At 38.2% G+C, this 17,421-nt stretch overlaps 1 pseudogene; it reads right to left on the minus strand.

The window, feature by feature from the left end:
* Positions 1 to 1,340: 1,340 nt before the first annotated feature.
* Positions 1,341 to 16,829, minus strand: LOC104659693 (annotated as a pseudogene).
* Between the last annotated feature and the right edge of the window lie 592 nt (positions 16,830 to 17,421).

A 17,421-nucleotide genomic window follows, 5' to 3' on the forward strand; every position in this document is an offset into this window, starting at 1 on the left:
GAACCGTAATATGCACATAATGATACCTTCATTAAAGGAAACTTGCTTTTCTTTCTTTCAAACACTGAATATGTAATTAAGTTTAAAATTCATTCACTCATTCATTTATTCATTTGTTGAATGACAGTGAGCAAAATGATAGAAACCCCTGAACTTATAAGGAAAATAGTAAGACATATAATATGTATCTAATGTCAGGTAAAGAAAAATAAGGCAGGAGGAAAAATGAAAAGCAGATAGTTTACAATTAAAATAGGGCATCAAGAAGGTTGACATTCAGTAGACAAAGAAGGACTAAGCTATGCAGACTTCTAGGGGAAAAGTGTTCTGGGGACCGTGAGTTCAAAGGCTTTTGGTGTGAAGCAGCCTGACATGCTTCAGGAAAGACACACTGGCCATTGGTGCTGCGGGAGAATTGAGGAGACCCAGAGGTACGCGGGGCAAAGGGAGGCCATGAGGTCTAGTGACTGGCGGACTACTTTAAAGACTTTACCTTTCATCATGAGATGCGGGAGCACATTATCTTTATGAAAAGTAGCAGATGAGAAGCAAGTTAGCTGGAGGGAAGGATTGCTGTGAGGGCTGCAGAACATGGCTGGTTACTCTGTTTTTCTTCTGTTGGAAAGCTTGAGCAGAATTATTCTTATTGATCCCAAGCCCATTTTCATGTAAGTGAGTGAAAAAAGTAAAGCAGGGTCCAGTGGAGAGGCTTGAGTTCTCTTCCCAACCAGGACGCTGATATGCGTCTCCTCCTTCCCTGCAGGCCCAGCATTCTCTGGCTCCTCCTTTATCTTTAGACAGCAGAATAGTAGGTGTGGGTGGACTTAATCTCCTTCCTCTTGTTACTTTTTTTTTCCAGTTAAGTAATTTTTAAGTTGACAAATAAAAATTGTATATATTTATCAGGCACAACATATTGTTTTGAAATATGTACACATTGTGGAATGGCTAAATCAAGCCAATTACCATATGCATGACCTCACATAATTATCATTTTTTTTGTGTGTGTGGTGAAAACACTTGAAAATCTCCTCTCTTAGCATTTTTTGATATACCAAGGTAGCAAATGCTGCTGTGCGTCTTTAAATGTACACAACACTACAATGCATTAATACCCAGTGAAGTGCAAAATATATGTGTGTGTGTGTGTATACACACACACACATTTACAGTAGTATTATTAGTTACCAAAATGGAGAGGGGAAACTTTACAATTGTGAGAATGTGCAAATGTTCCCATTAAGGCAATATTAACCCAGATAAATACTTAATACCTGTCCTCTCAAATGCCTTACAGTTCTGGAATGTCCGTTGTGAAACAAAACGGTGCACAGTCTTTCCTAAATTCTCACACACGCTTCATTTTCTGACTTGACTGGGAAACTGAAAATCTGGCCATAGGCAATGTCTGACCCAAACGTAAAGCAGTTACATCTTGTCTGACCCAAACGTAAAGCAGTTACATCTACTGGCAGGCTAGCTGTGGCCTTTGCCCCTTCCTCTGAAGTGCCCAGTTGAGGATTGACTTCAACAAGATCCAGCGCTGACAGCAACCTTGTACTATGTATTTCCTCAGTAATATAGATGCCTTCTTGAAAGGTCAGTCCCCCTACAATAGGGATTCCTGTGACTGGAGCCAGTGTGGAGTCAAATACATCAATATCAAAACTCAGATGGACAGACCTTTGTCTTTCCCAATCAGCAGATCAAATTTCTGTTGCATGACCTTCTGGGTACCAAATGGATCAATGTCTCTCATGGAAAAATACTAGATATCATTGTTCTTTTAAAAAAATATTCCAGAGGGTCCACATCTCCTAGACCAGAATACACTACACTTGGGGAAGAGATACAAGGTTTGTCCAGGGAAATCCTAGAAGTTCTGGTACCTTTCCCTGTAGTTCTCTGAGGAGAAATGAAACTGATAGTCCATGGAGATTTCCTGATGAAATGGTAAGAGGTGTACTAATGTCTGCTGGGCATCAACCCAAGTGGCACAAAGGCCTGGGCAGTTCCAGGCATGACCACTAATGGTACTAATTGCCAGGCTAACCAGCAGAGCCAGTTGCTGGTTGGCTGGGCCACTGAGCACAGATTCACTGTTGGGTTGTTGAAGAGCTCATCTGTGGGGACTGGAGCAAAACTACAATTTCCAAAGTCTTTTAGGCAGCAGCCAAAACTGGAGACCCTTTTTATCAATCCAACTTTTCTTCTGGCAGCTGGACCGTATTCTACTCCTTTTCTTTTCTGTCCCTACAAGAACAGGGCTCCTATCAAAGCCAGACTTCTTCAGGACAGAATGCACTTGAGTCTGGAGGAGACAAGTTCCTTAGGAACTTGATTGGCAGTGTGAGGAACCACTGGGGCAGATGCAGAGCTCAGTACAGCTGGAAGCTTCCAGTCTCAGCAATTTTCAAGAAGACAATATATTGTTATTAACTATAGTTGCCGTAACTTTTAAATTCTGACTTCCCACGCACAAACACTAACAGACAGCAGGCAAATATACCAGGCATGTCAAATTTCTCAACCCAGACACATTTAGCAGATTTTATTTTAATGAAATAGAATTTTAAAAAAGATTTTATGCTTCATTAAAGTTTACTTACTGTGCACTTTCGCTCCCTCTGCTGGTTGTGAGGACTGTGGAAAACCACAATACATTGCCCTGCCAGGACTTAGACAGCAACCTGAGATCGTTTATGGTTAATCTAGAGAAGGAATGAAGTCAAGCAAGCAGTGAGCACTATCCGTAACCACTGACACAGGGGCATCTCACTCTCTGCCCTGGCCATGATGGAGCTGTGAGGGGTCATGCACTGCAGCCCCTACTGTGCAGATGAGGAAGGTGAATTCCAGAGATTCAAGGCCTTCCTCAGCTCCAGATCCACATGTGACTTAGGGTTCAGGGCCAGAACTCTCATGTGTAAATTGGAGAAATATTCCTAGTGTTTGTAAACTTCATGGGCAGAACTTCATGGATAAGTGAGATTGAGCTGTTAATGAAGAGTTAACCTAACTTTAGATGCAGCACCCTTTGCTTGTGAGCTGATTGCAAGTGTCAGTATCAACTGGTGGAAGGCGCTTATCTCAAACCCTTAACAGACAGAAAATGTTCATTTTTTTATGTGATAGAAGAACAGTAAAATTCCAGCTTAAAGTTGTTACAGCTTACTCTCTGAACTCATTAAATGACTACTCTGCTTGGATTTTTAAAATGTGGTTTAATAAATTAAACACTGAGTCTTAAAACCTTCCTTGAGTTGTAATGGCTTTCCTTTGTGAAACCATGTGGGAATCCACCACCAACAAAGTGTTGTTTCCCGTGCTCCTGTGCGTGCCTGGTGTCACCTGGGGTCTATGCCAAGTCAAACAAAAGAAGTTTGGAAATCGTTTGTGAAGAAATTAACTCGTATACTTAAGTATATTTAAGTAGGTCAAACATCTCCTACTCCCCCACATTCCATGACTAATGCCCCAAATAAAAGTATATTCACTTTACATGCACCACATTTCCCAGAAAAAAAGCAGCAAATACAAGACGTTTATCTGTCAGGGTGAATGCACAAGGTTCTGCTCATTTTTGCAGGAGGCAGGGAGCTGGAGGAGCTGCTGTCACCATCCTCTGACTCACAGATCACATAGGAGTTATTTGGTGCAGATGTTAGAGGAGAACAACATGCCTGGAACTTGTCTCTTGAGAATGCTGTGGCTGTAGGACTGAAGAAGTTGGACTTGTAGTTTGTCCTTCCTTTTTGTATGACAGTTATTTATGCACTATTCTTTTTGCCTTTTTTGATTATAAGATCATTAAAGGCTGATACAATGTCTTACTGCTTACAGTATCTAGCATGTACTAGTTGCTAAAAAGAGGTTTGTTAAATAAAGATTTATATACTAGGTTCTGAATACATGTTTGTTAAGTGAAAAACTTTTAAAAGGTAATTCATTTGTGACTTTTCCAAAGCATTTCCAAACTATTTCCTGGACACCATTCTTACCTAACGTGATGAATTAGAAAAGCATCCAAATTGTTTACCCTTTTAAAAATATTTTATAACAGTGAGTTGCAAAACTATTTCTTAAAACGTATTTCTAGGTAAGTAGTTTCTGAAAGGCTCCAACCATTAAGATTTAGTGTGTGATCATTATTAGTATAAATTTTTGAAAAGAAAAATCTATTTGCTACACATTTAACACTAAAGAACTAATATACATGTGTGGATAGCTGTATGAAATTTTGAAGCAAATGTTAGATCTAATTCCCCTTAGTAAAAAGAAATAATCATGTTTAATTGGTAGAATACAGCACTTTCATGGTTCTCTAGCAAGTCAAAGGGCTTGTCCATTTTCTTGACATTGTATTTACTTAAATGAGTTTATCTAAAGGGACAGAGCAAGGTTGCAGGCAGCTTAGAACAATGTAGTAATTGTCACTAATTAAGTGCCCTCAGCTGTGTCTATACTGGGCCACTGTTTACTTGCTTTATACATACTCAGCTGCAGGTAGCCACACTAAAAATTCCTCCACTTGTTATCACCCCTTGCTGTTTTAATTTTTCCGGTGAAATATTGACAAACATGTCATGCTTGACTCTCACACTTTTCCTATGAATGGGTAAATTGAGGATAGAACTATTCTCTCTTATTTTGAATTTTCTGTCTAGAAGGTAGTTCAGGGTAGATGGATGTTGGCACTTGCTCATGGACTGGCCTGATTAAATGATTCTGAAAAATCGAAATTCAGAATGATTGTTCTTGGAATGGTGCTGAACTAGTATTCATTCATCAACATACTCTCAAACATGTTCTTTATAAGCATTACAAGCAATTCCCAAAGCTGGCTGGGAGTTCAGCAGAGTTAACCTTTGTAGACCTGACCCTTGACTGGGATCTACATAGCACCACGCTTGAACCACCATAACTTTCAGCCATAGATAAGAGTTAATTTTTGCCACTTTGAACAGCGTTCTCAAGGTTTCTTTGCCTTAGTTGCCATGTGTATACAAAGATAATAAAAGACTAAATAAGTGCTTCTCAAACTCTAACATGCACATGAATTTCCTGGGCATCATACTAAATTTAGATTTGGATTCAAAGGTCTGTGGTGGAGCCAGAGAGTCCACAGTGGTTCCCAGGTGCTCATCCAAGACTGCATGTTGAGTGCCAAGGGGCTAGTTGATCTCTATTGAGCCCTCAGCCCTGATATTCTCTCCTAAGGCCTTTGCTTGTGAAATATACTTTATCCTAAATTATGTGATAATTCATTGATTTTTGATTATCATGCTATGAGGGTCTTATAACATCACTCAACAAGAATAATGAATGAAGGTATAAATTGAACCATTGGACTATTTTAGAGGTTTTAAAATTCCTAAGTGTACAATAATAATAACTGCAGGAATTAGATGCCAAGACTGTGTGTTCATGATTTTTATCATGAAATACTAAACAGCAAAAGTAGATGGCATATTCTGTCCATTATTATTATCAGCATTACTTCAAAACTTTATAGGACCACATGAAATATCCATTAGTGCTAGCTATTTCATTTTCTTCAGTGTATATAAATACACAGCCTGGGAAAAGAATGAACTTTCAAATATTTATTTGCAAAATATTACCTACATTTTATTTTGATGCATTGCTTTTCTTCAAGATATCTCAGAATTATTGGCACCCCCTTAAAATTATCTTTACTTTTGCCTTCTGGCCACATTTCTGCCATCTACCACAATACCACTCCACCCCAAGGTAAAAATATCTACTTCTGGTGTCTTTTTTATTTAAATCAATTGTACAGGTAGGTTTTTTTTAAACAGCAGAAATACATTAAGAATGTAAAAGGCTCTATGTTCTCTTGTTTCTTGGGGTGTTATTTTAGCATCTGCACTCAATTTCAAAATCAGCTTGACTATTTTACATTTATAGGGTTTTATAAATCTTGAACAGCATACCTCTTCATCACTTGGTTTCATCGCGCCAATTGCTAAGCAGTAATATGCAAGATTTTAACAAAAATATTCATTTCACATTTTTCTTTAAGAGATTAAATGTAGTACAAGCAAGTATTTAAAAAACAGTGATTGTTTCAAATGTTGTTCAAAGCATAATGTGAAGGGCCAGAGTAAGGGTTTATGCAGATAATGCATTCATGATTGAACTATTTGTATATTAAATATGATGTTAGGTTATAAATTAACTTAAGCTCTTGAAATTTATAGACGAATTCAAAAATGTAAATCTGCTCAGAAAAGGCTATTTATCTCATTCGTTTGTATGGTAATTGAAGGTTCATAATGAAATAATCTGATGCACAGAACCCAGCTAAATTAGCCTGCCCATAATGTACTATCTTGAAGTGACTTCACATTTTCATTAGAGCCTTTCTAATTTCTAAAGCAAAATTAATGCAATTAGTGATCAAATCAATACATATTGATCATGAGTTTCTTCAATATGGCATGAACATATTAGGTCAAAAAGAAAGGACTTTTTAAGATAATAGAATAAATATAAGAAATTTAAGTTGTAAATAAGACAGCTTTGTGCTGCTTTCTATTGTAGCTACTATTTATAAGAAAGTGGCAATATTATTTTTATCATTGTTTGGATGAAATTCAACACAATGTGCTACATCCCTGTCCCTTCCCCCCAATGCATTAATAGGGTATTCATTGTCCATATGGATTTTTCTCTCCATAAATATCCAAAAGCAATTTTTTTTTCCTCATGGTGCAGAATTTCAGATGACTAATTACTCAAAAGCATTTCTTTCTTTTCACATGCAAATGTAAGCAAGATTCCAGGGAGGAGCCCACCCCCCAAACCCTCAGCCCAGTAAATGTACCTTTGACGGAGTAGGCTGCGGTTAAACGTATGCAGGAAAGGCTTGAAGCCCAGAATAAAAAATCAAAACGCATTTGTGGAAATCAAGGGACTGTTGCTTTTCTACATACTAATCAGCTTATTTCACAGTGAAATAAAATGATACTTCTAAGAGAGAGAGAAAAAAAGACCCAGTCCTAGAAGCACCCCTCCTCACCCCCAGCTAAATGGATTCTGAGATGTGGTTCAACTGGTGTCTATTCCTGAGGTGTGAGGGGAAACTATGATAAACTGTCTTAACTGGCCAGCTTCTTGTTTTAAGAGCAGATCATGTAGATTCTGGGGAAAATTTTTGAGTAAACCCAAAAGAAAAGATCATATTGTTGAGTCAAGTCTGCCTTTGAGATCTTGCAAAATCTAAGCTGGGGAGAGAGACGAAAACCACAAGACTGTGGTTTGCAGTTATGGCCCGCTAATTTGCTTTTCCATCTTGAGGACATGTGAGGGCATGAGCTACTTTTCCTAACTCATATTTCATGACTGTATTTTCAGAAGCTTTATGGCATGTAAATAAATTCCCTTACTGTCTGTGATAAATTTCAATTGCTTTCTTTTAAAAAAGGTAATTAATTTAAAGTTTTTCTTGCAATTTTCACACCATACAAACATAAACAAAGCTTTTCATGGTGTCTAAATTTATAAACTGTAATGACTCAAAAGAATGGCAGTGACAGGTGTACATTTTATTTTGTTTAGAGACTGGTCCCCTTTACTTGAAAGTGATGTCACAGATTTTGAGTTCATACATTTTTTCACGGATATGAAACTTTTTAGTGCTGGTGAAGCGACCTGGTGGAACTGACTTAATATGACTAATCTCATAACTTCTGAAATTAGAGCATCATTGATGAAAATAATAGATTTATATTTGCTAAACTATTTAAAAATTCTCCTGAGGGAGTTACTATATGTTTTTACAGGTGTTTCTAGATTACTACTTAGAACAGTGTTGCCAAGCAATGCAGCATTCACTTGTCACTGGTCCCATGTGATGCTTTGGCAAAAATGAATTCCATGGATAAATATAAAATTGGAAAGACTGTTATTTTGTGGAAATATACAACGTACATTAGCATAACGAGGCTCTTAGAAGTACTGCAAGAAAGATGACTATTTAACACTAGTTAGCTCAACATTTCCCAAATTGATTGAGTTACCCAATCTTTTGGTTTTTCTTTTTCTAACATATCTACTTTGGGATACTCTGATTTTGATTTAGTGAGTGACAGGGAAGTCATAAAGTCTGAATTCTGAGGATATGCTAAATGGCAATAACCACTTCACATTTTATTTTAGTCATCAGGAAAGAGCTGACAAATCCAGCTCATCAACATACTTCTCTCCCTGCGATTAAAGTCTTGTTCCTTAGCCTGAGCTATTTCAATCAAATCAAACCACTAAGACTGATAATAACTGATACTACAGCCACCTATTTAAGAATCTCCCCCTTCCTGGCTGGGTGCAGTGGCTCACACCTGAAATCCCATCACTTTCAGAGGCCAAGATGGGAGGATTGCTTGAGGCCAGGAGTTTGAGACCAGCCTAGTCAACATAACGAGACCCTGTCCCTACAAAAAAGAAAAAAGAAAATTAGCCAGACATGGTGGTGCACACCTATGGTTCCAGTGTGCACCTATAGTCCCAGTGTGCACCTGTGGTCCCAGTGCGCACTTATGGTCCCTTTTACTTGGAAGGCAGAGGTGGGAGGGTTGCTTGAGCCCAGGAGGTCAGGGTTATAATGAGCTGTGTTCAGAAAACTGCACTTCATCCTGGGAGACAGACTGAGACTACATCTCCAAAAAATAAAAAATAAGAAATAAAAATCTCCCTCTTCCTGAGGAAAAGATAAAATAGCTCTTTCAAAAAAGTAAATAAACAAATAAATAATACATTGTCTTCATAAAGAAAACAGATAGCACAAGGAAAAAAAATACTTGTAATAATCCCTTCATTGTAAACATCCAGATGCATACTTTTCCAGTCTTTTTATATGTATATAACCATTTACAAAATTGGATTTGGTATTTATTTCTCATAACCTATTTATTTTCACTCGGTGATACATAGTGAATATGTTTCCATGTCAATAAATCTATAACATCATTGCTTTTCATTGTATGCATGTGCCATATATTTTAAAAGGTTAAAAATATGGCAGTCTTTTAGTCAGTAAAGATTGGTATGTTTAATGGCTTTGGTGTATTCTTGATAGGTGTATGGCAGGGACAGGCCCTGTGCAGGCATCACTGCTGTGCTGAAGGGGTGGAGGGGGAAGGGAGGTCTGTTCTTCCTGGAGGTCAGTCTCCTCTACAGAGATAAGTCAAGGACCAAGCAGAAGCTGAGGATGCTGCCTGCATCTGCCACTCCCTTCTCCCTTCCTCCTCCTACAATTCATCTTCCCCAAACACCGTCTCCCCACTGAGTTGTCTTCCTGTAAGTGGGGTCTTTCTGCAAGGTTGGGAGCTCTGATTTGGAGGTGATGTTTGCTGTAGAGATGGTCCCTGCAGGGTAGAACAACTGTTGCCCACCCCTCATGCTTAATCTGGGAAGGATAGTCAGAACCTCTGCCCATCAGGACCTCTGTGGTGATTGGAGAGTCAGCCAAACTCACCAGACAGCTAAAGCTGCTCTAGAGATGCCCCATGGCCAACATGTTTTCAGAGGGGCAGCTGAGTACCCTGGATTCTGGTCAAGCTATGGCAGCCTGAGTTTTGCTACTATGGACCCTGATCTTACAATAGACCTAACAGAAGCTACGGGTGGTGCTAATTTTTTTTTCATATTATATTTGAAATTATTCCTGTGAACATGCTGTGCATACTTAGGCCAAAGTTTGCAAGAATGCCTGCCAAAAAATAGGGGCACATATAACTAGATTTTCTAGGGAAATGGAAACCACGATTCATTATCTTCTTTTTTTTTTTTTTTTTTTTTTTTTTGAGACAGAGTCTCGCTCTGTTACCCAGGCTGGAGTGCAGTGACCGGATCTGAGCTCACTGCAAGCTCCGCCTCCCGGGTTTACGTCATTCTCCTGCCTCAGCCTCCCGAGTAGCTGGGACTACAGGCGCCCACCACCTCACCCGGCTAGTTTTTTGTATTTTTTAGTGGAGACGGGGTTTCACCATGTTTGCCGGGATGGTCTCGATCTCCTGACCTCCTGATCCGCCCGTCTCGGCCTCCCAAAGTGCTGAGATTACAGGCTTGAGCCACCGCGCCCGGCCGATTCATTATCTTCTTCTAAGATTTCTTTGAAGACCCCAGTCTGAGCTAAATGCTCCCTTATTTACATTTCCTGACTATTCTGCACATTCCTGCGACTTCTATCACCCTATAGTCGTTTGTCTGTCATTGCACAGGCTTGTGAGGACCTGAAGGATAAGCTGCCATATCTTACCATATTTATTTATTTTTTAATTTTTAAAATCAAGCAGAGACCCTAGACACTAAGTGTGGAACCAAAAACTTGGGCTCTTTTTCCACGTTGAGAAGTGGAAAAGCATGGATTCTGGAGTCCAACTGCCAAGGCTCAAGTCTCGGTTCTCTGTGACCTTGGGCAAATTATTCAATCGTTCTGGGTTTCTTTATCTTAAAATGTGGATAACAGTAGTACTTGCTTCGCAGGGCTATTCTGAGTAATAATGGGTTGATTTTTCTATGATGCATTTAGAATAATTCATGACATTTAGTATTATATGGCTATTAATTTAATTATAATTTGGTCATATCAAATTGCTCCCCAAGCCTCTTTTCCTCACAGGTATAAGTGAGATATGTTGGCGGTGATTAGCACAGTGCCTGGGACATACTACAGGCTCAGTGGATACTTCCTGGGTCAGATTGATGATCCATTGTGTGAGCCTGTGAAAGTTCTAAATGGGGCAAGCATGAAGTACACTAAGGGTGGGCACTGTAGCCACTTCTTGGGCTTGCTATGCTCCCTGTTAATGGCACATCTGTGGTGGCCATACAGTTAGCTAAGTTAAGTTATACTACTTCTGGCTGTTTGTTGTTGTTGTTGTTGTTGTTGACATGAAGGTAGATAAGAGTATGTAAGTTGGTAATACTCATATTAAAATAGCAGGGAATGCCCAATCCTGTATTTCCTCAATGCTTCCCACTCATGAGCATAACACTGTATAGTGTAAATGAGAAAAAAAAAAATTTGAGTCTTCAGATTGGAGATTGGAAGGAGGTCCATTTTTAACGGCATTGAAATAAGAAGTGAACCTAAACTCACCATTGCTTATTTATGGCTGTAGTTATTTCTCTCTGGTACACCCCAGAGGGTTACTTTCTGTTGTTAATTGGAACTTCTAAGCCATTTTTATTTACAAAGTGTTTTACAGTCATTGGTATTGATGACTTATAATTCCCCCATGAGTTAGGTGTCAGGATGAGGCATTGACACAGGCTCCACTCTCAGGAAGCTGAGACGTGAGGGCGGATAAATCTGCCCCCTCCCACATGGCAGCCATGGGGTCCTGGTTTGCTTTGTTTTGGCTTGTCGGATTCATATTACCTTCTCCATGTGCACTGACAGCAGTTACAATTGGATTCCTGAATACAGGGTCTTTTGAGGAAGGACTGAAAGAGAGTGACACCAAAACCACTTAGCAATTTTTTTGTCGCTCTGTTCACCATTAAAATGAGTTTTCCTTGCAATTGTATGTCTTTTGGCACACTTATTTTGCTTTTTAAAGAAGTAAGACAAATAACTGCCTGTTTATTGTTAAATTTGTAGTGCCAGTCATGACAAGCATAAGGATAGTAACACTTTTGCCAGCAGGGTGCTTATCTGTTTTACTAGTTCAGAAGGACTTGATTGATGCGAAAGACCAAGGTCTCAGTAAAGACAATTTAGCCATTTCCATACAGTTTATGCTTGTGTTAGTTGTATCCTGCAGGGGAGTCCCCAGGGGTGGCTTCTTTGACCTTCCCTCTAAAAGGTAACACATAGAGATTCCTAAAGGAACCATCGTCTAACAAGACTAATGATGACTCCCATGCCTATTATCATTCAGAGACAGAGAAGGAGGCTTTAGAAATGCAGTACCACATTCCTCCCTTGATGTTTCACATGATCTATTAAAGCGTTATGTGGCAGATAAATTAATCATTAAAAACTTACAGTTAAGTCTTTACAAATAATAACCAGGTGTACCTTGATTATCTTTGATCTCAATATATATATTTTCTGTCACTAAACAGATGATACATAGCAGTTTGTTTTACTGACGAGTTTGAGAGACTCAAGGGAAAAAAAGCTATTTTCCTCCAGCATTCTTTCTTTTTCTTTTCATTTCTTTCTTTCTTTTTTTCCATTTTTCAAGTTAGAAGAGCTGAAACGAAGTTCTTCAGTCAGTAATAGCTCATGACAGCCAGGATCATTTTTTCATCTTGCTTTGCTGGAGTGTGAGTATGAAGCATCTTCACTGTTTATTATTCCAGCTATCCTCCCATTTGATTTATTTCTCCCATTCACTGCTACTTAGTATTTAAAAGTTCTGACCAGGGAACATGCTCCACATCTTGTGTGCATTAGGTGCTCCACAATACACTGGATTCCACTTAATGCCATCACTTTGGATTGAGGTGGATTTTTTTTTTTTCTAATGTGCTTTTCGTCACATTAACCACTTCCAGGGTTAACATTTTCTACATTCCAAAAAGAAAAGAAAAAAGATGATAACATGAAATAATGCAGTTGCAACAATTAGATATATGCCAGACAACTGAAAATTCATGACAACACAAAGCAGTATTTGTACCATAAATGATTTCTTCATTCTCTATTAAGAAAAATACTTCAACGTTTTAATACACTGCCGGTGAAGCTCAGGTTAATAACAATGGTTTGGGTAAGTGATAAATTCAGAAGCAGCACCAGGAATGTGGTGGTGGAGATAAGCGCAACCAGAGAGGGAAAAGTACTCCTCAGCAAACAGTAGACTTCTTAAAGAAGTTGAAAGAAGAAAAGAATGAAGTGTGGTTGAAATCTTTGTTTATGTCACAGATATTTACAATCTATCTACAATCTACTCCATTAAGTAATGATGTGTTTTTATTATGTCAGTCTAGGAAGGTAACAACTTTAATTTGTCATTTCAAAATTTAATTTAAAATTAAATGTGTGGGCCGGGTGCGGTGGCTCATGCCGATAATACCAGCACTTTGGGAGGCCGAGGTGGGCAGATCACGAGGTCAGGAGATCCAGAACATCCTGGCTAACACGGTGAAACCCCGTCTCTACTGAAAATACAAAAAATTAGCCAGGTGTGGTGGCGGACGCCTGTAGTTCCAGCTACTCAGGAGACTGAGGCAGGAAAATGGCATGAACCCAGGAGGTGGAGCTTGCAGTGAGCCAAGATCACACCACTGCACTCCAGCCTGGGTGACACAGCAGGACTCCATCTCAAAAAAACAAAAAAAAATTAAAGGTGTGATTTTCATTTGTATATTGCTCAATAGTATAAGGACTGTGTTATGGCTAGGTACTAAAATATGCGAATTACTTGGGAACAGAAATTAAGATTATTTTTTCAGTTTGTTGAATTCCTTATATGTTAAAAAAAAAGTATTTGTCCTGAGCAGTTAGTGATGATAATATGAATTTTTACTTTTTAAAAATTCTTATTAAAACAAAGCTGTTATTGAAAATTATTAATTGGAAACAAAGATAACTACATCTTCTTGAAATGCCAGTTAAAACTAACTCACTCTAGAGATGACAATATCTCAGGGTTGTTGATATAACTAATTTTCTTCTTTGAAAGAAAAATCATTCTTGGAGAAAGTAATAGCTATTATTAGTTATGATAATAGCTAAAATTTATTAAGCATCTTTTATATGTCAACTGATTTAACTCCTTTTATTATCATGACATCATAGTCTAGTAGGCATTCTTTTTCCCTGTTTTTACAGATAAAACAAGACAAAAACAGAGGCAAAGAAAGATGAAGTAAATTTCCCCAGAACATATGGCTAGTAAGGGGTCAAGCAATGGTGGGGTGAGATAATGTATCTCCTCTGCTGAACCAATTACAAGATTTCAAGGATGTAAGTTTTTCTCTTTCCTTTCTTGGTAAGACTGACAGACCATCTAATGACATTTCATCAGTGTATGATGCTGAAACCAAGGTCCAGAGATGTTAAGCAATTTGCATGGAGTCACACAGCTAGTTGGTGATGAATAGGGAAAGCTCTTTTGAACCCTACTATGTTATCTGAATTGGGCCAGTCTGGCAGCCTACACTGGACAAGAGTAGGGCCAGGAGTGAATGAATTGTACTCAGAGAGCGGGACAAAAGGAGAATGGTTAAATAAAAATGATTGTCTCTTCAACTAAAAGCGTGACACATTTGGGAGTGGAATAAAGAGCATGAGTCAGGACCACTGCAGGCACATTTATGGGGCAACTGATGTTTTTCTTGGGTATGATCCTCACCTCCTACCATTACCTTCTCTTCTTTTTTTTGCATTATCTGGTGACCTGAATTAAAATTAATTATGTTTATGCTGTCTGAACTCCAATCTCCCTATAAAATCATTCATTTAAAAGTATTAGTGCTATAATAATTCCTTCCTAGAGATTCAAAGAAACTGATAAACTGAATACTGGATGCTGATCTTTTAAGCACTGTAGCATTTAGGGAGAGGAAAAAGTTTGGCCTAAGAGGAGTTTTCTAGGATTCTTCAATTCAGATTATGTAAAAACTAACTTTTACACCTGTTTATAAATATGCCTGACCCTTAAAAGGTAATATTTTTTTCTAAAGAACATTTACAATATGAATAATATTATACATTTGCTTAAAGACTACCCACTTTTGAGATGCCCCACCATGGTCTGATTTTTTAAAAACCCAACTCCATCTTAGACTGTTATCCAGTATGGTGGTCTTTCCCTTATTCGAATCCCTGGAGATAAAATGGAAGCATGGAGAAGTTATTTTCCAACAATAAAATAAAAGCTAACATGGAACCTTTCTAATTCCCATTTGCATGACCCATTATGCTGATTTATTTAATGTTAGATTTTATGGATGAGAGTAGATGCTGAGAATATGTAATTCTCAGATTTCAGACTATACAATCACTTTAAGTTCTTAGACTTCTGGACAAGTTTGACTAAACTCTATTTTTCTAAGTTCTTTTTCCTCTGAATAAGTGGGTCTTCAAGTGGAGAACACAGACTTGTGAGCAAAATTTTTATATCCCTTCCTGTCTTCCCTTAACTCAGCAAAGAGAAAAATGGAGGATTTGTATCCAAAAAGGAAAGTAATTTCTCCCTACCACAGGAATAAGATTGCCAGATTTAGCAAAGAAAAATACAGGACACCCATTTACATTTGAATTTTAGATAAAGAATGAATAATTTTTTAGTATAAGAATGTCCTATGAAATATTTGGATGTCCTGTATTTTAACTGGCAATTCTACCTGAGAAGGACTCGATCCACTTCCCTTAGAAAAGAGGTGTCAGCATTGTTCCAGCAACCTGTGGTCCCTGTGGAAACTGTTGCCTCATCAGGATAGTAGAACATCACTTTTGCCAGCAGCTCTTGGTATGTCCGGTAATAGCAGCACTGTCCCAGTGTTTGTCCTGTTGTCTTGAGCTTCACTGGAGACATGGCCTTTGGGTCTTTTTTTGTTTATGGTGTCAAATTGGTGTAGGAAATGTGGCCATGCTTTCTGGAACTGGACCACTGAGGAAGAGGTAATCCTTTTATATTATGCTGATGGAAGCCACTAATCTTTTAAGCATGGCATTGATGACTACATTCAAACTGCTGCATTGTAATCGAGTTACATTAGCTGGATTATATTTAAGGCCTGCTGGCTTCGTCTAATTTAAGGCACAGTTCACTGACCAAATAAATAAGTTTTATAACAAAGAGGCATTTGTTTTAGGGCCCCCTGCATAGTATCCCAAAAGGGATTTCCTAGGTATCCTTCTATGGCAATCAAGGTGAAATTATTTGTCCTTTCTCAGTCTTGGCTTTCTTACCACCTTTATAGGTGTAATCACTACACTATAGGTGTAGTGATGCCTGTTGGAAGAGTAAGATTTCACTGAATGATATTATACTAGAGCTATAATGATAGTATAAACTACAATTGTTTAGCAAGCAGTCAGATTAACATTGGTGCTGACGTTTTAAAAATGGTAAAGCAGTTCCCAGAACAATAATTTTATTCCCAACCCTGGCTATCTATGATTATTTTAAAATGTAATCTAGAAAAAGGCACAAGCCATTTGTAATGATTTGAAATGTGAAAGGTGAAAAAAAAACCCCCAAAACATCACCTTTATTTATTATTTTAAAAATATAGTGAGTTATTTTCGCCAAGAAGAAATGGACACAGATTGTGATGAACATGCTTAACCTGTAGTTTGAATAAGAAAATCAATACATTAAATGACATGTTAGAAGCATTAAACAAAGGAGAAAAACCAAAGAACTATATTGAAAGGCATGTTTTCCAGCATAGCTGTTTTCAATTGCTAAACGTTCTTCTCCTGTAGCATATGAAGGGCGCCTAGTGACCCCTAGCCGAGGAATCCATATAGCTCTGCACCCTTCCCCCACCTGACAGACAGCTGATGTCCTAGGCACGCCTCTGCCCCTGTACTCTATTAACTCTTGGGGTAGAGCAGCTCTCCATGCAGCAAAGCACAGCTCCAGCAGTCTATGTCTTTCGTGTGTTTTAGCAATCAAAACTCACATCTGCTTCTCTCTTTCTCTAATGATTTGTTTCTCTCCAGTACTTACATCCAAAAGGAAGATGCTCACAGTCATAAAGTGGTCCATAGCCTCTAACAACACAGTGATGAGGCATGCATTGCTCCCTGGAAATCAAGTGCAGTGTAAGTCATGGCCTGGAAAAGTGGCCCAGTGTGTACCTGCAGCTTTTCCACCAGTAGCTTCCCACACAGCCATTGTTCTCTTAATTTGTTAGAAATTAAGACAAGTATCTACATGGAAAAGACTTTTTTTTTAAATCTTGCAAGAAAATGCATGAAGATGGATATTTTTAGATGAGGCACTATAGTTGATTATTTTAATTGTATTTGCTATAATTTTAAAAATATGTTCAAGTAAAGAAATATAACTTCTGTAGGTAAAATAATTGAGTAAACTTTATCTAACAAAGAAAAAGGAATGTTGATGTTTTTATAATTTGAGTCCTTGCCTTTCAGTAGGTTTCAGGAGTTCAGTAGAATCTGAGTTTATAGCTTAAGCTATTACCAAAGTCTAAGGAAAACAGGACTCAGGCACATCACTGAGAAAAGCTAAAGCTGAAATGTCCTGAAGATATCTCATTGTTAGCTTTGTGAGCTTTCATGGTAAAATCAACTCAGTCACGTTACTGTATAGCAGTGGTTTATATACTTCAGAGAACTAAAGAAGGAGAATACAACTTAAGTTGTAGATGCCCTCCATCTTTGAAGCTATGAATGGAGGATGCAAAAGGGCATGCCTGTTGAATTAAGAGAATAGTGTTTGGCTCTAACCTACCTGGGCTGAGCTG

This window comes from Rhinopithecus roxellana, chromosome 4 (assembly GCF_007565055.1).
Source record: "Rhinopithecus roxellana isolate Shanxi Qingling chromosome 4, ASM756505v1, whole genome shotgun sequence".
Classification (NCBI taxonomy): domain Eukaryota; kingdom Metazoa; phylum Chordata; class Mammalia; order Primates; family Cercopithecidae; genus Rhinopithecus; species Rhinopithecus roxellana.